This window comes from Pituophis catenifer, unplaced genomic scaffold, assembly GCF_029215685.1.
Source record: "Pituophis catenifer annectens isolate HBS135680 unplaced genomic scaffold, rPitCat1.0.hap2 SCAF_2, whole genome shotgun sequence".
Classification (NCBI taxonomy): domain Eukaryota; kingdom Metazoa; phylum Chordata; class Lepidosauria; order Squamata; family Colubridae; genus Pituophis; species Pituophis catenifer.
The window spans coordinates 218924667-218942565 of record NW_027256882.1 but is presented as its reverse complement, the minus strand read 5'-3'; positions in this window follow the sequence as shown (position 1 = coordinate 218942565).

Sequence of the window (17899 nt, the reverse complement as noted above, 5' to 3'; positions counted from 1 at the left end):
CTGCCATTTGTAATAGAACAATAAAAATGAGTAAGGAATCACATCGATGGCAGGGTTATATTTAGATTAAGGACTCAAATTTATATAGTGAACAAAATCTAATAAGCAGGCTCTATCTTAAGAAATCACTTTAAATTTTCCCTAAGGTTTCCAGCATAATTTTGTTTGACCTTTAATTAAAAAGATCACCACAACTAGGCCCTTGGGTCGTCACTAAAGACAGGTTTTACTGTACATTTACAAATGGACCTTTGCATACTTTGCAGAAAAAAATGCATACATTGAACCATCATAAGACATGTACGAAAGTCTGTACAAATATATAAATTTTTCATACAATAAGAACACTTTCTATTTTTTTCATTAGACTAGCCAATGTGTCACAATTTTAGGGTAAGATATATGATCAAAGTTTATTAGGGAGACATTAAATCTCACTTGCACAATATTTTCACACCTAATTAAGGTATTCTGCAGTGGATCAGGTATAGTTTTTTTACATGTCCAATTATAAATGCACAATGCTTTTAACCAATAATTTATATTAGAACTGAAAGAATTTAATTAATAAGGATATACGGGGTGTGTGTGTGTGTGTGTGTGTGTGTGTGTGTGTGTGTGTACACACAACATGTTTGTCCTATTACAGTTTTCTTTAAAATCATTTTAAAGTATCTGAGTTTTTCTTCTAGGTTTTTATTGAATTTTACTACTGTGGAGATATTCTGTCAAATTACTTGAGGGCATAGGAGGCAATATTGGTAACATTATATAGAATAAAATTATATATATTTCCATAATGTGCAATATAGTCAAATACAGAGAATTTAACATTGTTCACTGGCATTGCACAGCTGAATTAAAGAGTAGACAAATAGCTCTTGAAATATAAAACTTAAAATTACATTAAGTCTTTTAAGGATATGGGTCAAAATCTAACTTTGCATACATAACTCAGTCTCAACAATGCATTGAGGTTTCCAGTAAAATGAGTGGGGATTCATGGTCAAAATGTGAGGATAAACAGGAGAGAGGTTGATATTAAAAATCATTATGAAAAACTCATAATTTCAATGATATTCTAAGAGCATTACTTAACTTGTATACAATGCTGTGTTGTACATGAGAAAGATGAAGCCAAGCAGTGACTGAACATCAAATACTGAAATGACTTAATTATAGAAGTAACAAATAAGCCAATAAAAAGGGCAATTATGGTTTGTATTCAATTTCTTGAACTCTGTTTCAAAACATCAAATTCAGATGTTGCATGTAACCATAATCTTTGGAAGAATAAATATAACATTATTTGCACAGCACAACCCCGCATACCTAACTGCCATAGAAATTAAATCCAAACCAAACATAATCTTCAAAACTTTTTCTTAAACGACAGAATAGTCTAAAACTCAGTGCAGAATTCTAACACAGCATTCTTTGTTTATACCAAACTTACAAAGCCTGTATAATATTTGTGCATTATGGTTATAAGAAACCCATTTTAAAATAATTGATATAGCAGCCTTCTCAACCTTCTCCTTTCTGTATGTTGGATTTCAGTATGCATAATTCATTGATATTATCTATGTAATTTAGAATTCCTGCACATTCTGAATTCCAGCACTTCTAAACTGTAAAAGTGAAGTTGTTATGTAGTATGTTTTGTATAATCATCAGAGTCCAAAATATAATTTACATGTGCTCATAAAAATCCAAAGTTTAGGTATATAAATCAAAATAATTTCCTAATTCCAAAGCTTTATGAACAGGAAGTCTCCATTTCAAACATAATCTCTACAGCAAATGCAAAATGTGACCTCAGGCAACTAATAGTCTCCAGACTAAACTAAATGTATCATTGAATGTGTTGCCATATTTAATATGTGGGCATTTAAAAATATGGAGTCATCAACTAGGAAGAACAAAGAGCTTTTTTGATAATTAACTATTTTCTATACAAGGGCAAGGACAAATAATTTTTTTTAATCTCCTTTAATCACTGTTTGAAACTGCTATTTGCCTGAATATGATGTTGATAGTAGGAAAATAGCAACCAGCACATTAGATATCATGTAGGTGTGGGTTTACCATTAGCATAATCCACCAAAACCAAATCATGTAGACTACAAACACAATAGCATCTGAAGAACTAGCATGGTGGTAGGTTAATATTATATCTAAACCAATTATATTAAAGTAGAAGATTAAAGTATGGACCTATGCAGCAAAATATATACATTAGCAGTTGAGGATGAATAATATTATGTCCATTTAAGACAGGGGTGGGGGTCTCAAATCAATTTCATTGAGGGTCGCATCAGGGTTGTGTTTGACCATGGGGAGGGTGGGACCAGGGGGCCTGTCCAGCTTGACATCACTCATGTCGGGGGAACCTGTAGTGGCCAAATGCTAAGGCAGGACTTTCATCAGACCCTCCCTCACTCTCATTATAATTTATTTCCTTCCTTCCTTCCTTCCTTCCTTCCTTCCTTCCTTCCTTCCCTTCTTTTTCCTTCCCTCTTCCCTCTCCTTTCTTCTTCCTTCCGCTCTTTCCTTATTTTTCTACCTTGCTCTCTTCCCATCTTTCTTTCTTTTTCTTTGTCTTTCCTCTTCCCCTTTTCCCTTTCCTGTCCTTTCTTGGATGCTCAAATGCAAAAGAGAAAACATTTCTCCCTTTGTTTTGCTTTTACTTTGTTTCTGCCAGAGAAAACAAAGTCCATTTTCAGCTGTGATGGCCTCCTGCAGCCCTAACAGCATGTGACCCCCCCGAGGCCATCGAGTGAATCCATTGACATGGTAGAAGATGTCGAAAGACTGGCAACAGGAGTGTCTACAGCTGGCAATACGAGGAGCTCCTCAAGTTCAGGTGCCACACAGAATAACTTCTTATCCTGAGACCTGGGCGCCGTGAGTGATCCTGGCTGAGCCCACGGAGTTCGAATCACCTCTGAAAAGAGTTGGGGACAAGGGATAAAATCCCTGTCAGGCTTAGATGGACAGAACAGTGAATCATGAGGCCCCTGCCGTTTTCTGGGACTCGGAAATGGGGGAGTCCTCTTTCCTGAGATTCGTCATCAATCGGGTCTTGTGAAGAAGAGATTTGAACAATGACGGCCTAAAAAGTCCCGTAAAGGCCGGAGCATCCGGTAGAAGGCCCTTGTCTTCGGACAGCTCGACGTCCTCAGGGTAATCCTCCCCTTGCTCGGACTCAGCGGAAGAAGCTGTTTCTCTACGATGAGGAGACTGTGCTCTCGTAGGCGGGGGCACCTGGAGTGGGGGTTGAGGAATCAGAGGTTGCGGGGTTGGGAGAACTGCCTGCTGCATACCCGCTGCTAACAGGGAAGACAGGGCCGTAGAAAACAGGGCCTGCAAATCCAACTGCCCCCTCCTGACCCACTACCATCGGCTGCACGGAGCCCTGCCGCTGTAGGTGTGAACGTGGCCTCGGGTTGTCTGCGATGCGTGGATAGGGGCAGTGTAACACCGACCGATGAAACATCTGGTAAGGAAAGGGACACACCCCTGGAGAGACCCAGTGGGGTTACCGAAACTGCCAATCCGCACTGTGCCAAAGAATGTGATGGGGCTGAGGGAGCTAAATCACCCTGAGTTGAGGTGGCCAGGCTAGGATTAAGGCGTTTGGGCGACTTGTCCCCCAGTTCAAGCAAGGCCTACACAGCCATCTTTGCCTTATTATACTGGCGTTCAAGCGCTCTATGGCGTCGTAGGGCGTCCTTGTCCGGGGCAGCCGAAACCTTGGGTTGCAGGGACTTGCGGCTGGATGAAGCAGTCTGCTTGCCCGCTGTCTGTTTATGAGCTTTAGTAGGCCTGGGTGGGCTAGCCTCATGTCCAAATCCGATGACAGGGATGAATCCGCCATGAGGAAGAATGTGGAGTCCAATCCCTGATTAAAATGGCTGGGAGAGGGACTAGGGCAGAGACCACCACAGTAGGCTGCTGCCATACAGGGAAATGCGGTCATGAAATTCCCTCTGCAGACCAGAGAGAGGCTACCACTGCCCAAGTGGGGGAGAAAGAGGTGGACTCCCAACTGTCCCCCAATTAAATGTTTAACTTAATTAACTTAGCTGCCTCATGTGCCGGCCAAAATTAGGTCATCTCGCACCGCTTCGCTCGTTGCCACCTCACAGCTGAAGATAAATGCCAAAATCACTCAAAATGGTGACTGCCGTGAAATTCAAAATGGCAGGCACCGCGATTACAAAATGGCGGCCACAAGTATTTCCAAACAAAATGGCGGTTGCAACGGCGGCGGTGGTATCGCCGCACGGCGAAACTTCTCACTCAGCGAAGCTACATACCTGAGAGCTTACCTGAGCCCGTGGAGAGGCTCCGGAGCCGCCAACTATGGGAGAGCGAGGGAATGGTGTGGGTGAGCAAACCGGCTCACCAGCTGCTCACCGGCGACTAAGAGGCCCATGCGGTTCTGCCCCGAGGGGTCAGAAAAACTGGTTGCTGCAATCTGATCGATCTAGGGAGGCTTGGGGCGGCCTGGAGCCCCAGGACCGCCTCTCACACCTCAGCAGCAGCCTGTAAACTCCTACTCTCCACCCGATCACAAAATAATCAAAAATAAAGGAAAATTCTAACAGCAACTATGCCAAAAACGCAATAACAGCAATCACGAAAGAACACCACAGTCCTGTCAGCGACTGAGTGAAAAAGACTGAAGGACCATGGGAGATGTAGGTGTGGTCACAGCACGAAGGAAGGAAGTAAAGGAATTTTTTTCACCCAGTGACTGTCAGGACAAGAGGAATACAACCCATCTATGGATTGTGGGAGCAGCGCACTGGAAAACAGCCATGAGTCTGGATCCTGATGGCCAGCGACCTCATGGCAGACCCAAGAAACAGTGGGTCTGCCACAACAGTCATCAAGGAGGACATGAAACATGCTATAGCACGGGAATAACACAAAGAAGAGAATACACTAGCATGCCTCAGTTGCCTTCTATTATTTCAATAATCTCACAAATCTAGATTAATTGACAAGTCTTGACATTTATTTATTTATTTGTTTGTTTATTTATTTATTTATTTATATTTACATTTCTATACCGCCCTTCTCCTGAAGGACTCAGGGCGGTGTACAGCCAAGATAAAACCCACCCTTATAAAAGTTAAAAGCAAATTAAAAGTATTAAATAATTTGCCCGAAACTAAAATAACATAAAACAACCCATTAAAATAACATTTAGGCCAGTCTTGCCTGCTGAAACAAAAGCGTTTTCTGGATGCCATGCATTGTTGAACTGTTATTTGGTCCTTGATATCTATTAGTAAAGCTAGTCTAAAAAACTCTTTTAAAAACAGATGGAGAAACACTCTGGTTAACATTTGGAAGTATCAAACACTCACCACGCTACAGGAGTGCCCAGGGTCTACCAAGTTAAAGGAATGCACAGACTGGCTTTTACATCAACCTGAGGATAAAGGTCCTTTGATAGATTGTACCCTTGCTCCCATGAAATGTTAACAGGGGAAGAAAGAGACAGATCATCCATTGACTGAGGAGTTCACTGCTATGTGGAGTTTGTTTTCATTCCCCTCCCGGGAAATCCAACTAGAATTGTTTTAAGGTGGGAGAACACAGGAAAGAATATTTTGATACTAACCATTGTCCAAGTCCTAAAGACTACTGGGTCCTGTTGCTTACAGCCAGGTGTATTATTACAAGTTCTTGTAAGGATCATCTAATCAAAGGCAGAATAGTTACCTAATATATTATTTTTAATTGAAGTTTGAAACAATAGGTACTTACTTCACTTTCTGAAAACCTTCACAGGTAAGAATACAGAAATTCCAAACATAACATAAAATATCTTCTTCTGAATTAGACCATTGGTCCATTAATTTTCTCTGCTCTACAAGCAGTGCCTTTTTATGATGGTAAACACATTTGGTTTGGGCTCATTACTTAGTTACAGAAAGCATCATTCTGCCCAGGTCCATTGGGTAGATACACAGTTTTTGCTTTTTATGTTAGTGGCTTGCCATAGTAATAGCAGTCTTGACTTTTAAACGAGAAAAAAAAATCATTCTTTTAACCATGATGCACCATGCATCAACCTATGCAGTCACAATGTTTTATTCACTTTAAATTTTCCAGTTGAAACTTTGGAATTAAAACACTTTGGAAATTACGAGACCCGCTTGGTAGGTTTTGAAGGTAAGAAACCTTGCGTATGAGTTACTTTAGGGGTTAGACTTTCCCATAGCAAGAATGCTGATTATGTCAACAAGCAACAGCCACTTGGGACCAAGTCTAAGTAGCAATGTCTAATAAGTGATGGGAGAAGGGAGAAAAAGAAGCAGTGGGTTTTAAATTGCACTGGGTATAAGAGGGCATAAAACCCTCATGTTGACAGAAGGCAGTCAGCACTTAAAAGAGCTTCATTCCAGTATGCAATAAAGACTCTCTGAATTAAGATTCAGAATCACTTGGTTGAGTTGGGTAGCTATAGGAAGGGAACAGGAGGGGAGGGGAGGGGAAATTTTTTATCTAGCTTGCTAGGTTAACTGTCTGGAGAGCTTCTGCTGAGCTTTAGTCAGGAAGCTTGAAACCCAGGACATCACCACATATGGCTTTGCAGGAATAGCATACCAAGTTGCATATTTAGGTATCAATGAGTAATTTCTTTTACATCATGTAAAAGAAATTACTTTTCTTTTCATAGAAAATACCCCGACAAACCCTGAATGCATCAATGTGAGATGTGTTGTTTGCTTTACTTGTATAAATGTTATCTGTATGGCTAAAGCCTCTGTTACGGGGGGGCCAAATGTCAGCTAGCCTGCTGCTTGCTGCCATGGACAAGGAGGGAGGGGTCAGTGGAGAATTTTTTGTTGCAGCTTTGCAACTGGGCTTTGCTTATCTCTCCAAGATCATTTCTTCTAGCTTTGGTATGCAACAGCCCTCTGGTTGCCAAGCTACAAGGCGGTTGGGCTCTACAATTCGTTTCAATGTGCTGTTTCACAAGCTTTGCTTCAGATCTTGCCTGAAGTTTGTTGCTTTCAGTTTGTTCCTAGTAAAAGTATTTTTTTCTGAATCTATGGAGCCAAGGATTTCTCTTTCCTAAGAAATTGATATGCAGCCTTGTCCATGCAACCAGCATCACCCTACTATTTTGAGAAGGTTTGGGGAGGGGGGAAAAATCGCATAGCAATGCCACTGATTGGTTAATGGAGAACTCAATTTACTATTGGTGCAGATCTAGGACAACATCCAATACTGGGCATGGAGAATACAGTATGTGCAGTAAGAAGGAGGGAAAGAGGTATGTTTCTAATATTGTTCTTTGCGGATAAAACATTATCCCAATATTCTTAGTTTCTGTTTGCAAAGTTAGGAGGAGAATTTTGCCTGATGATGAGGAACAATTGAAAATAGGAAGAGAAGAAATATGAATCTCTGATTATAGTCTATAGAGATTCTCAGTCATCCAGGTCATGGTTGTCCCAAAAATGCTTTTTTTCAAGAGGCAACTGGACTTTCTTGTTTTTCGTTGGAGATGTTTTGCTTCTCATCCAAGAAAGTTCTTCAGCTCTGACTGGATGGTGTGGAATGGAAGAATTTATACTCCTTGCAGACAACTGGTCATTTGCATTCTTTTAGACAGTCGTTGAGGCCAGTTGGAAGTGTGAAAAAGTTATAGTTAATTGAGGAGGTTGTAGGGTTTCTGATTTTTAAAATTTCTGTCAGGATACTGGAAATGTATTTTGCTTTTCTTAGACACCTTCTTTAAAAAAGGAATTCCTGTGGTTTTTAGCATTATACCCTCTATTTGATAAAAAAAAAAAATTTGTACCTTCCTACCTGAATGCCTGTTAAATCTATCCATCATTTTGCAGACATGCAAAATTACACATCAAGCTGCTACACATTGTATCTTCTAAGTGAACAACCACTGGTTTTCCCATTCGGCTTGCCTATCCCTAGTCTTCCCAACATATACAGTATATTTCAAGTAAAAGTTTCCCACTTTTTTCTTGCTAATTATATAAAATGATCTTGATAGAATTGCAAGAGGTGGGGTAGTGATACAGTGCTCTCCATATTCATATGAGTGTGACTATCTTTTCTTTGTCCACAGTATTTCCCTTCTCTTACAAGATTGACTTTTGTTTACTTTTAATAGTCTATAGCAAGTACAAATTCAGCAGCTGGACATGTTCTCATTCTTATTCTAAAGGGATCAAACACTGGTTTCCTATCATACATACCTTAAAGAATAGAAAGGGTTGTAACTAAATTTCCTGAATTTCTAGACATGGGAGGAAAGTGAGGAATATAAATAAATGTTATCCTACATTGATACCATCTGTTTTTAAAAGGGGCAAATAATAATCTTCCTTCATGGATCACTTACTTTGCAGTGGTGAGGGGGCTTGTGTGCCCCCGTTATATTATGAGCTGTATCTTTGGGAGTGTCCTCTCCTAGAATGGTTCCCCCATGACAGGTAGTCAGGGACAATGAATCACAGCCAAAACAATCACAGAAGAAAAAATTAATAAGCCACTCCAATATTTTGCTAAGAAAACAAAATAGACACTCATAATGATGTCAATCGATGTAAACTCCCCCACGATCCAGGTTAGAAGGTATCTTCTAAGACAATAGGAAGAACAAAGAACAAGGAGAAATTATATCAATGCTTGTAATGCAGCTGAATTCAAACTGAAGGTAATCCTATTCTTTCTTTCTTTCTTTTCTTCCTTCCTTTTCTTTTATTTCCTTCTTTCCTTTCTCCCTCTCCCCTTCTCTCCTTCTCTTTCTCTTTCTCCTTTTCTTTCTTTCCCTTGCATGGCACACATTTTAAAACCAGAACTCTGGGCAGCTCACAACAAAAACCAAATCAATGAAAACAGAAACTAATAAAACCTGTTGCTACAATTCCCTAGATGTCACAACACCAGCTTCGCCCAATCACAATGCTTCTGGGAAAAGTCAGCTCTTTACTGTTTTCAAAATGGTTGGATCCTCGAGTCATTTCATTTAATGGCTGTTCAAAGTTACAACTGGCACTGAAAAATGTTAGGAGCATTTTTCACACTTATGACTGTTGCAGTATCCCTATAGTCACATGATCAAAACTTGAATGCTTGGCAACTGACTCATATTTAGGATGGCTGCAGTGTCCTGGGGCCATATGATCATCTTTTGCGACCTTTTGACAAGCAAAGTCAAGGGGGAAACAAGATTCACTTAACAACTGTGATAAAATTATGTCAATTCAAGTTCAAGGCAAGCTAATCCATTTCACGGTGATCCATGTCTATGCCTCAACTACAGAGGACCTGCAGAAGTTCAGTAGTTATATGGCTCCTGATGCAGTATATACATAATGCCTCCCAAAACCTTAACACTTGTAATAGAGAACTGGTACGTTAATGTTGAAATAAAAGAGCATCTGGAATTATGGAAGATTAGGCTTTGATGTATGCTATCAAAAAGGAGACAAATAGAGTTCTTCTAATAACCTCGATATTTATTGCAAGCACCTTCTTTGAATAACCTAAAAGACAGCTTTTTATATGGACATTACCCGGTGTCTAAGAATGAAATCAAATTGATAACATACCCACTAAGAAAAGTTGGAAAAACCTTTTTCAAGCAGAAAAACAAGATTTGATTATGACTTTAACACAAATCCTGAATTTGCTCTTGAAAATTTACATCCAAAATTAAAAGGAAAAAAAATATCATTGGACCAACATGATATCAGTATTTCATATGGTTATGCGATAAAAGTAAATAATAGATTTAATGGATTCTATATTTCATTAATAGAATGCTGGAAGATCCCGGGATGAAAATTCACGAAATCCTTAAAATTGAAGCAAAACAAAACAAAGATCCCAAAAGGCAAAAAAGGGTTTACTGCTCTCCTGCCTAAAATAATTCAAGGAAGTGCAAAGCAAAGCACTCATGCATACTCTTTTTGAAAAATTCGGATAGTTCTCAATTTATAACCACAATGGAGCACCACACTTCCATTGTTAAGCAAGATAGTTGCGAAGTGAGTTTTGCCACATTTTACGATCTTTCTTGCCACAGTTGTTAAGTGAATCACTACAGTTGTTAAGTTAGTAACATGGAGATGGTACAATGGTCGGAACTGTGAAAAACAGTAATAAGTGCTTTTTTCAAGGGCCATTATAACTTTGAATGACAGCTAAACGAATGGTTGTAAATCAAGGACTACCTGTATACAGTATAATCCAGGTATCTGGGAAGTCCCATGTTGGGAAGGCTGATCCACACCATAAATAAGATAAGATAACCTTTATTGTAATTTTTTTTCACTGTGGGTACACTGGCACTCTTTAAAAATGAAAATCTGTTGCCTGCTCTCAAAGGTGTACACATACATGACACACATATAGACATGCTATATACATACATATGTATATGCCTACACCCTAACACCGTGATGGCGAACCTATGGCACGCGTGCCACAGGTGGCACACAGAGCCATATTGGTGGGCACACAAGTGTTGCCCTAGCTCAGCTCCAGCATGCATGCGTGTGCTGGCCAGCTGATTTTTGGCCCTTCTGGGCCCAACGGAAGTCAGCAAACGGGCTGTTTCCGGCCTCTGGAGGGCCTCCAGGGAGGTGGGGAAGGCTGTTTTTGTCCTCCCCAGACTCCTAGAAAGCCTCTGGAGCCTGGGGAGGGCAAAAAACAGACCTACCAGGCCCACTGGGCCATCACATGCCAAAAGCATGGGGAGCATGGGGAGTCATGCACACATGCATGGGGGGGCAGGGGGCATAGAATTATGGGTGTGGGCACACACTCGCGTGACCACCCCGCACTCCTCCAGCTTTTGGCACGCAATGGCAAAAAGGTTAGCCATCACTGCCCTAACATATAAATATATATATATATTAATTACTGTCCATCTTGAATACATAGCAGAAAGAGGAAACTTGAGAGCTCACATGGTCGATACAGTATGGAACACAACAGCGACTGAATCTGATGCTCTGCTTCGGATACAGCAAATACTGTTGCAATACAACTTTCACTACTATAGGAAGCCTTAGAAGAAAGTTAAGGAATGCAAACAGAGAAAAGCACACCTCTTATGACAGTAAATTAATTAATTAAGTGCAGATCAAGGGAATTACATTTTTTTTTCAACCTGAGCTTTAAAACTATAGCTTGGAACCTCCTATAACAAAATCTGCTTTCCTTAATTGTTACAGACTTGTAGAGACAATATTGAAATCTTCAAAGGAAGTCTGATGCCAAAGGCTAACCCCCCCACCCGTTGCCAAGAGTGTCAGTGCAAGATCAGAGTATATGATCTGCCTTGGGTTTCACCTTTTAAACTGCTCCAAAAAGATGAAGCGCTTTCTGCATGAGAAATACCTATATTGTTTAGTCTTTATGAGTCTGGCAAAATGCAGCAAGTACAACGGATGTAAGAAAGAATTACAAAATTATTCTATGTGGTGTGATCAAAATGATTTTTTTTAAATCATACAATGACTCTAATCTAACAAATTAATTTTAAAAGCCACTTAACTTTTATTATAATTATACATGTGAGGGAAACAAGGTGGTAGGTAGCAAGCCAGCTATGCTAACATACAGAATAACAAAGAAGGCATAAAATAGGTCTAATCAATAACCAATCTTATCTTTTAAGTAGTGTCATTTATTATATGTGCTTTGACTTGGATATTAGTTTCAGAGGTAAGTAATTAATACATTCAAAAAGATGCAAATATTCAGGATTTTATGCCCTTCTTTCAAATTTATATCCAATTCTCATCACTACCTCTACTAGTAGTAGGAACCATGGAAAGGATTACATGTTCCGGTAACAGTGGTTATCTGTTAAGTGCAATAATAATATTTTAAAATGATTGCAAAAGAGAGTTCAGGAAGTAGTGGTAGGGTTACTATCTGTACCAATCCTTGAATTTATGTACCCATATATCTCCCAAAGGTATAGAAAGAATTATTCATTTTTTACTTTAAAGAAAATCAAATTTGCACTAGCACATTTGAATTTTCTATTTTTTTCAAAAAGTCAGGAATAATAGCCTATTACCATGATGGCGAACCTGTGGCACGCGGAGCCATATCTGTGGGCAGGCGAGTGTTGCCCTAGCTCAGCTCCAGCATGCATGTGCGTGCCAGCCACCTGATTTTCGGCCCTTCTGGGCCCACTGGAAGTTGGGAAACAGGCTGTTTCCAGCCTCAGTGCCTTTGGGGGGGGGGAAGGCAGTTTTCACTCTCCCCAGGCTTCTAGAAAGCCTCTGGAGCCTGGAGAGGGCAAAAAATGGGCCTACCAGGCCCACCATGCCAAAAGCGCAGGGGGGGTCACACACACATGTGCAGGGGGCAGGGTGCATTGGATTATGGGTGTGGGCATGCATGTGCGCAAAGGCCCCCGCGCTCCTCCCACTTTTGGTATGTGACAGCAAAAAGGTTAGCCATCACTGGCCTATTAGTTGCCTATTCTATCTTAGGAATGAATTAGTTATTTATGTCTGGCTTAAGAAGTATATATCTAACTCAAGATCGCCACTGAGAAAGGACATGTGAACCTAAATTCCTTTTTGCAACATTAGACAATCCTATGCCTAGATAGTGTGAATCACATATACTGTACATTCATTTGCATACATGAGTTCAGTTCATGCAACAAGGAATCCTCTATAATGAAGTTAATCCAACATAACAACCATTCTGTTCCTATAACATGTCATGTCCAAGCAAATAAATCATATTATGGCTTGTTGTCTAGCTGGGTTCACGTTATACTGTATATAACAGCACTACCAGGTAATCCACTTTTTCTATACCACTTTAAAAATCATCGGAGAATTACACTCCGTCTGTAGATTTTAGAGATGCCAGGAGATTATGAGAATAAGCTACTTTACAAGTCTAAGAACCACCAGCAAATTGGTGCTTGACCTTTCTAGTCAATTACCAAGTACAAAGAACTCCTTACCCATCAGTTTTAGCAGCTGGCCAGTAACTGACTGCCTTGTCCCACCCTTTCAGATTTGTTCCTACAGTAAATGGATATTCCTTCTTCTTTTAAAAAAAAAAAAAAAAGTGGAAACAAAAGTGCCACCTGTGCTTTATGGCAGCAAACTATTATTATGTTAAAATTATGGCAAATCAGGGTTTATTTTTGCTCTTTTTTTTATTTTTATTTGTTTAAAAATACAGACAAAACAAAACAAATAACAACAAAACATATAAAACGTGTAAACATGTAAACAAGAATTCAAATATACATCTTATCCAATTTGTCGCAACTGTACTGTCTGTTCTTATTTGTGCTTTTGACTCTTCCTTGTTGGTCTTTCTCTTATATCTATCTTTGTAATTCACTGTTAACCTGCATTAGTAGTGTATGTTCCTAGTGTATGTTTGCTCTTTTATTAAGTGCTATAGTATATAACAGCAGATGACGCAATTCAGATAACTCCTTTAAAGTAAGCCTTGACTACGTTCCCAATTCAGGAATTGCAACTTCTGGCTTAAAACAGGTTCCTTCTACACAAAAATTAATTTTAAAGTTCAGATTTATAACTGCAAGCCTCTGGTGACACCATTCTTTGATCATCTGAGAGTTCCTTCCACCTGAAATTTTGAATTGTCTCTGGAAATGCAATGATTCAAAGCCAGAATTCTCATAACAGACGGAAATCATGAATTACTGAGGCTCTTTTAAATCATTCCAGTCAGTACTGGGAACTCACCCAATATATTTACAGGTAATCCTTGACTTACCACCACAATTGGGACTGGAATTTATGACACTAAGTGATGTGTTTGTTAAGTGAGTCATACCTGATTTTATTACCTTTTCCCATGGCTGTTAAATGAAGCATACAGTTGTTAAGTGAATTCAGCTTCCCCACTGACTTTACTTATTGGCAGCTTCCTTGGAACATCATAAATGGCAGTCATGTGACCCCAGGATGTTGCAGTTATCAGAAATACATGCCAGTTGCCAAGTGTCAGAATTTTGGTCATGTGCTCACAGGGACACTGTGTTTGTTAAGTGCAAACATCAGTTGTAAGTCACTTTTTAGCACTGTCACAAGTTCAAACAATTGTTAAATAAATGGTTGTAAGTCAACGACTATCCATGGTGACGCAGTGGTTAGAATGCAGTATTGCAGGTTAATTCTTTCAACTGCCAGCAGTTCGATTCTAACCGGCTCAAGGTTGACTCAGCCTTCCATCCTTCCAAGGTCGGTAAAATGAGGAGCCAGATTGTTGGGGGCAATATGCTGACTCTATCAAGGGCTGTAAAGCGTTAGAAAGCGGTATATAAGTCTAAGTGCTATTGTTATTGCTGTATTGCCTTTAGGCTAGAAATGCATGACTTCCAGGAAGAAGCAGATAGCTGTTATATAGAAAATGCACTAAGGAAGGCATCCATTCAAATTTATTACTTAATCATGAGGATTAAGTGAAGACCCTCCGTGTAAACAGCCTTAATCTCCTAGAGAAAAGGTATAATAATAATGATGATGATGATGCAGCTGCTGAAACATGTCACAAAGTCCCATAAAATACCTGCAACAATACAGAATCTTCCTCAATGCAGCTTTTGTTTCTCCTTACACACACACTTTTTGGGAGGACAGATAGTATTATAAATCATATTTTGAAAGCTATAAAACAAAACTGTAAATAAGAGGCTTTTTAAAAAGTACTTACAGGTCTATACAACTAAGTCACGCAACATAAAATGGTTGTTGCATTTAAGGATGGTGGATGTTTATGGTTCTGTTTTTAGGCTTAGAAGAAAAATATCCTCCACAAAAAACCTTTTCCTTGGACTGAAATAGCATTAAACTCATAATAAGCCAGAAATATGTAGTATCTATCTACCTTCTCACATAAATATTTAATATGCTAAATAACATGACAGTCCACCACATTGGACTACTCCTCCTTTTATTGAAAAAAAAATCAACAACCTAAAACCAGTAATTCATTTCTTAGCCAAAGCTACACCACATCAGAACCTTTAGATTGCATGTATATTAGCTGGAACTCCAGCAAGTGCCTGTCATGTCAGATAGCATAAGAGAGATAGTAATTATTGCCAAGATCCCATTAGAGAGCTCCTTAGTAAAACAAGCTGCTAGTGCAAACTAATGGACTAACAGTGTATTCCTACGACTTTTCCTATTCCATTTAGCTTCATGTCACTTCTATCAAAATCATCTGACACTTGTTCTGCAGCAAGCTTTGTACAATTAGTGAGAGAAGTGACTCTGTTTTTTATTTTATTTTCTTGTTTTCCTCTGAGGTTGCAACTGGGCCAAGAACACAAGAAGAAATGGGTTCTTAATAAAAACACAAAAAGCAAATAAAGTTAAGAGCAGAATGGCAATTTCCAGTCATTGGAATTTAAGCTTTATGTTTCCTTGAAAAACAAAACATTGTTGAAGGAAAAGTTAATAACAACAGAAACAATTATTTCCATCTACTTACATTCTATTCATTTTGTTTTTCTGTTCTGACCAATAATTACCATTTCAGTTCTTACGATTTAGGATCAAATTGAATTAGTAAAATGTATACAAAAGAGCAAAGTTTAAACAATAATCCTAAATGAATGCAATGATTGCAATATTTCAGAAGATAACCAGGAAAACACAGACCTCAGTAGTTGGTAAATTCTACTAAAATATAAAAGCATTGATTCTTCAGGAAAATATTGTGCATAAAATGGGCAGCTATATAAAGGTTTTAAATAAATAAATAAATAAATAATGCATATAGAACCTTTCACTATTGCTTTGCAAACCCTATGGCAAAATACCAAACTATCCATTCAGTTCTCAGAGCAAGTCACTTGTTTCGATATACATTTTGCTCTTTTAAGTTCGCATAAAACATATAGACATGCATAGCCAGTGAAATAAATTTAAAAGATGAGTTTCACTTTGTTTCCTTATCCAGAGTATTCCACATTGAACTGTCTTTAGTCTTCAAAATGTATGGCTAATCTCTTCCATGCATAATATAAAAGCAACGTAACTTTGCTTTGCAAATAATTAATGGGTTAAAGAACATGACAATCTTTATGTTAGTCAATGTCTTGCTTTGACAAAAGGAACCTAAAGAATATTATTCATTTGAAGGTAGTAGTAATATTTTCATTATTATTTTGTTATCTTGATAATTTTTGTATAGTGTTCTAAAGGATGTCTCTTTTGCCATTTATGCGAACAATAGCTAACCAGGAACACAACTGTTGGGAAGGGGGCAAATAGTTAATAGGATTTATTAAAATACAGAAAAGTAAACATCTGATAATCCTACAAAATTAGTAACTGCAAAGAGGGAGGTGACGAGTTAACGGTGAGTCTCTGTGAATATTTGGAAGACAACCTTCCTATAAATGAGACACTGCTGGTAATGGTAATGGGGAATTTGCAATGAAGGGAAGGACATGCAATTATAATCTGGCTGGGCCCCACTGGACAAAAAGTGATTTACTTGAAAGCTGCCTTTGCATTCGGTAAATGTTCCTGTTATGGGCTGCTCAGCCTGTGACAGCTTTCCAGATGTCAATCAAATTATCATCTATTTACAGTTGATTTGGTAGTGTCATTTGCAATATTCCCTACGTTTCTGATGAAATTGGAAGCACAGAATTTCTTCCAGTTTGCCCTGGCACTCAAGTGGGCAAACTGCACTTTGCAAATGTCATGTGTCCGCTTATCAGCACTCTAAGGAGAGCAATCTTCCATTCGGCTGAGTGAATCGCTACCAGATGCAAATCTCCCAATCGTCAAGGGAAGAGTATGGCAAATTTTAATGTACTTTGAAAAACTGAGTTTACATCAGTGCTCAAGGTGCGGCTTTACCCAGGCTAACCGTTTTTGTATAACAATGAGCCTAAATTAAAGACTGAGAAGGGGGGGAGGAAATTCTATTAACTCCTTCATGAAAGCACAAAAGAATGAATCATGGTCAAGTATTTCCTTGAGAGTTTAAATTCTGGACTTAACTCATTATGTTCATTATTTCTTTGCTTCCATACAGTGAATTTTTAAGTCAACAATTTATAATGTATATAAATGTAAATGCACAATCCTTGCTTGATATACAGGCCCTGGGCTAAGAATGAATTCATTCTTTAACTTGAATTTGGATGTAAGTTGGAACTCATAACTTATGAAAGAACATAATGGCACATGCCATTCTCCTTCCTCAGACTGATGAACGTCTGAAGCCATGCAATGTTTCTATGAACTGTGGAAAACAGGCTGCATATTAAAAACATGTAGCTTCAGTGATTCATGAAACCGTTACCTAGCTTCAGTGGTTCATCGGCTTGAGAAAGGAGAATGCCATCCACCATGTTTAGTAATAGGTAATATTCTTATTTTGGATATGCTACTTTTACCAAAGAGATATGGATATTGTCCTCTTAAGGGAATTGGGAATAGTCAAGCAATCAAAGAGTATATTCTTATTTAAGGGATTTACCTATATTGTTTAAAATTGGTGTGTCTTTATTTGGTTCCAATATTGTCAAATCAATAGTTTTTTTTAAAAAAAAAGATTCTGGTCTTCTAAAGCACATTACCAAAAAATCCCTGATATGTTACCTTAATTTTCCTACATCTATCAATATGTGTTGTGAAGAAGTAATGCGACACAGGAAACAGGATAGATCTTAGCTGAAGCGTCAATGATGTAACCAAGTATTCTAGCAAGTTTCTTTCTTTTAGTCCTTCGAAAGCAGACAGCAACCGAGTTTTCCTACCATTCTTATAAAACACTTAATTCAGATGGTCCTCATTTCGTGACCACAACTGAGAATTGTAATTTGGTTATTAAGCGAAGTGATCACTAAGTGAAACTACAA